Below are 5,312 nucleotides of genomic sequence, written 5' to 3' on the forward strand. Positions count from 1 at the left end.
GACTCTCTGACTCGTGGTCCCCACTTTATTGTTATGGCATCTCTGAAAATGGTGGAATAATATTCCTTCTGTTATGCAATCAGTCCGTCGAAAATGCACAACAGTTAGTTGTACACGTGTCAAAATCCTCCGCAATTGCGTTGCTCATTTGCATGTTCGATCGTGTGTCCGTATGCGGTGTTATTTTTATTACCGCATGCGGTTGAAGTTCAGCTCTGGATCGACTGTTGCATTGCGCCGTCATTTCGTTGATCGTCTCTTTAGTATTGATTTGACGAGCGCCATGCGACAGAGATACATTGTTCAGTTTCTCTTTGAGCCTTGATCGCAAGCGGTGACTTGGTTTCCTGCAAAACAGAATAGAAATATCCTTTTCTACCATCTTGATGGTGTCAGTGGGTGTATTGGCGATAATTTATAATTATTGTATTTCTTAGCTAATTTTCATACAATCAACGCATATTTTCTCTCTTTTGGCTGCAATATCTGAATAAGGTAGCATAAATAACTTGTATTTCTACAAGTTATCATCCCTCTACTAGCTCATAAATGGATTAAACCTTAGAGTAGTGTGTTGAAAGAATTTGAAACGTTCAAGTTTGAATTATTATATTTAAAATAATTAATATTTGATTATCAAATTAAACAAAGTTGGAGAGTTAAGAATATTGAAATTTTATTGAAATATTAAAATATATCAATATGGATTCATATTTCGATCAGGTGATTTATCAATTTAATATTTGATATTAAATTAATTAATTAAATTGTTTGTTTGTTTATTTATTTATTTAAAATTAACTTTGTAACATTTTGAATTTTTGAAATTTAGTTTTAATTTTATTAAAGTTAATTTAATATTGATTAAATTAATATAGTTTTAATAAATAAATTAAACTAAACTAATTTTTTTGAATTTATGAAATTTCCTAATTCAAATAAAATTAGTGGGAAAAGTTGGATTTTTCCAGTAATTTGTACACTTTAATTCTCACTTAAATGGACTTGTTTTGGTACCAATTTTTGGTTTTTTTTTTTTATTTCATGTTTAATTTCTATAAAAGGGTGTTTTAAATTAAATTTAAAAGTTCATGAAAATAAAAAAATTTAAAGATAAAAAAAAAGTTTCTTACATTTTCTCTGAGAACTCAAAATCTCCTCCAAATTCTTCCCAATTTGGGTTCAAGAAACTTGTAGAGGATTGAAGCAATTTAGGGTATCTTCAAAGGTTGTATACTTTTAACCCTAAATTCTGAAAAATGGACATTCATACTAATTCACTAAAATTAATGTAGTTAAAGTGTTTAGGACCTAAATTATTTGTGCATGTTAAATGTCAGCTCTATCAAAATTAAGCATATGAGAGATTTAATTATTGGCCACTTGGTGGGCCGACCATGTATTAGCCAGCTAAGAAATACTAAGTTTTTAGCAATTGATGAGACACATAGAACATTTTTGAGTTTGAGATCCAGAAGATGATCTAATGCAGTATGAAGTGATCGCCGAATTTGCTGCAAAAGAATTAGGAGCACCACGATACCCTTAATTGTTATCGAACATTTGTTTTAGATTGTTGAAATACTTGATGTAACGCATATAACAGACATTTGCTATATGACCTAGTCTTCCACAGACCTAGCACATGGCTTGATTTGCTATATCACCATACAAGCCACAGTCAACAACTTTTGAGCCACTGATTGACTACCACATCATGTATCTCAACATAAATTACAGATGGTTGATTCTTGCTAATTTTTGTAATTTGCAACTTATTTGCTCTTTATAAAATCACTTCAAGCTGCTTCTTAAAGTTGATGTATTTAAAATTGTTTGAACCACTATATATTGTTGTTTTCTCTGTTCTTTTGTTTATAGCTCTTTCAATTTTATCTTCTGGTTGTTGTGTTCTGTCTGGCTGCATGTTCTGAGTTCGGTTTATTTCAGACACCACACTATCAAAATGGTACTCCAATCTTACACCATTAATTCCTCCATCTTTGCAAATTCTTAACGGGTTCACAAAGGCTCGCACATCATCTTGTTTTTTTATTTTTATTTCACAAAAATCATAATAAAGTTTTGTTGGGTCAGATAACTATATTTCTCTTGTTTGCAGTCCAAACTACTCAGCATTAACGATCAACTTCACTTCAAGACTCAGGAAAGACTATATCCTTCAAGCTTCAAAACTCTTCAATCATTTACCTGAATGTAGCTCAATCGTGTAGACGAAGCTCTGAGGAACTAGACGATAGTTCAATTATGTAAATGATATTACGAAGCACTAGACGATCGTGTAGGCAATAGTTGAATGGAACTAAACGATCGTATAAACGACAGCTAAGGAACTAGACGATCATATAGACGATGCAATATGGAGCTAAACGATCGTGTAAACGATGCAAGAGAAACTAAACGATCGTGTACACGATACTTAGGTAAAAGCTACACGATCACAAAGAAAGAAAGAACACAAGTATTTAAGTGGTTCAGCCAAAAGGCTTACGTCCACCGTACAAATTGGGAGGGTCTTTTTTTATTACTTCTTTAAAACTTCTTTACAAAATGAATGCTTTGCTCTCTCTCATTCTCGTTATTCTCTCATTCGTTTTCTTTTATACAGGCGCTCATTTTCAACAAAGAAGCTCTTGTGGTTACAACAGATAAAACAGAAAGAGACAACAACGATCAACTGTTTGCAACTTCTTTTCTTTTTATCTCGATTCTTTCTATAACAAGTTTTGTGCATTTACACAGAGTTTGAAAGGAGCTTTTAGATTATATAAATCTCTTTTATAAACTCCTAATAATTTTTCTTTTTAATTCAATCAATCCTTGGAAATTTATACACGCTTGAGACGTTAGAAAAGGGTAATTTGAAATTTCCCAATTTTCCATGTTAACGTGGTCCGATTTTCTATGATATGACTTTGTGTGTATAATAGGAGTTCCATAGTAATAAAAAGCAGCAGTAAGCGTACATGTTCATCTTAAGCCTAAGAATGTTGCTATTGTTGAATAATTAGTAAGGAATTTAAGTAGTTTGGGTTTATGAAAACTGTATTTGAATGATATATTTTGGAAGTCCAAATTTAAAAAGTCTAGATTTAAAAAGACTGTATTTAGAATACAAGTTTAAGAACCAAAATAGAGTAGTGAAATTTTGGGTTTTTATGATTGTATTAGTTCAACATATAAGATTTTATATTAATACGATTTGTCATTTTAACATTTTTCTTATTATTTAAATATAACTAAGTTCGAAATCAAAATTGTGTTTACTATATTTCTTAAACTTTAAATTGACTAGCTTAATTACGTTTTAAGAAAGGACTAATTTGAAAACTAAATATATTGAGAAGATTTCTTTTTTCTTTTTTCTTTTTTTTTTTTTCCTAACAATGAATGTCCAAAAGTTGTATATATATGGGGCATTTGCTAGAAGAGGGAAAAAAAAAGTCTTAAATTTGTAAGTTTAGCACTAGGTTTTTAAATTTTGCAAATATGGAAAAAAAACAAAAAAGAAAACTTTCGTTTATTTCAAATTTACCCTTATTGGTGTGTTAATATATATATATATATATCAGTAGTATACTTGATATACTTTATATTGGGTGTATCAGTCATGTGATATACTTTATATCTGATATATCGGTTGACTAATATACCAAACATAAAGAATATAAGTTATACAAGAGATATACCAAATTTATCATTCATAAACTATATTTATCAATCAAGAAGTGTTTGTCCATTTACTATTATTCGTGGACATAATTTCAATCCTTATTCGTCTCTATAGAATATTATTTTTATAGTACACTATAATCAACTTATAATGGTCAAATTTATTATGTTAGTAACCATTTTGAATTAATGTTGATAAACTAATGTTACACTTAAAATTGAATTTCAAACATGTGTTGATATATAATTGATATACTTTTAACATATTTATTTTTAAGAAGTATTGATATACTAATGATATATCAACGTTATATAGTTGAAATAAATTTTGAGTTAATGTTGATATAATATTAATACACCAATGTTATATTTAAAAATTTATTTAGAAGAAATGTTGATACGTTAATAATGTACTTGAAGTTAGTTTTTTTTGTGAGCATTAATACAATATTGACAAATTAATTTTGAATTAGTGCTTAACTATAATTATTCATGCACTTATAATCTATATACTTGAAATTGAATTTGGATTGAGTATTAATATACTACCTCCAATTTTTGAAAAGAATGATGTTCCCAGTTATGTGGCTTGATTTGATTAATGGACAAATTTTTCTCTTAAAAAATCCAAGTATAAACCTTATTCTAGTGAATTTCTGGGTGAAAATTAAGGTCGAATCCAAGGGTTTTTTTCCCAAACTAACTTAGTTATGTTGTTCTTCCTTAACTTTAGCAAATTCGAGTACAAATACGAGCAATAAAAATACTAAAATAGAGAGTAAACATGCATGAAGTTCATGTCATAGATGAAATCAGCAGTGTTGAGTTGAAAAGGAAGATTAGATTGAGAAATAGGGTTGAGATGAGTACCACTATTCCATTAAACATACACAAGAACTTTGGTTTGGATTCACAACCACAACATTTTGCTCCACATCTCGGTGAGACAACCACATTTATTATATTTCTATGAAGCATGCGTAAGAATTATTTTGAATGAAGGATTATTTTTCTCTTCAAAGACACTACATACTTCAGTTAATGCGATCCACAACTCCTTATCTTCTTAGATAGGTGGTTGTTTCCCTTTGATTCAAATGCCAAATGGAACCAAGTTTAAAGACGTGTGAACTCACTAACTGAACTGAACGTTTATTCTTGTTCTCTTCGTCGGATTGATGTACCTTCACTTCAACCCATTAACAGTTTAGCTATTCATGGATTGAAACAAAACAAAAGTGGAGAAGTAGAAAATAATGGAATTCATGTTATGATTATGTTACAGAAAGTCTTGAAATCAAGAATGAATAGTATTGTTCGCAGTTAAACGGTTATCGACTTCTTTCTGTTAAATATTGTAACCACAAGAGCTCATCATCTTGACCGGATCGCCTGCACATATATAAATGAAATCAAACGAGAGATCAATGGAAGAATGAATAGAAATCGAGAGAGCAAGGCATTCGTTCTGTAATACTTTGAAGAGTAATAAAAGAGAACCTCCCAATTTGCATAGTGGACGTAGGGCTTTGGCCGAATGATAACTGGTAGAAATACAAGTTATTACAGCTCAAATAAGTAAAACAATGAGAGAATACGATGGTAAAATAAGCAATATC

The 5,312-nt window shown here is 29.9% G+C and overlaps 1 long non-coding RNA gene across 1 annotated transcript; it reads right to left on the reverse strand.

The window, feature by feature from the left end:
* Nucleotides 1-4,829: 4,829 nt before the first annotated feature.
* Nucleotides 4,830-5,312, reverse strand: LOC150032964 (uncharacterized). The gene is made up of 2 exons (XR_016524230.1): nucleotides 5,171-5,312; nucleotides 4,830-5,085 (listed from the first exon to the last, which is right to left on the reverse strand). It is a non-coding gene; the product is annotated as an uncharacterized LOC150032964 (long non-coding RNA).

This window comes from Benincasa hispida, chromosome 11 (assembly GCF_027475165.1).
Source record: "Benincasa hispida cultivar pf3 chromosome 11, pf3_genome.v1.1, whole genome shotgun sequence".
Lineage (NCBI taxonomy): Eukaryota > Viridiplantae > Streptophyta > Magnoliopsida > Cucurbitales > Cucurbitaceae > Benincasa > Benincasa hispida.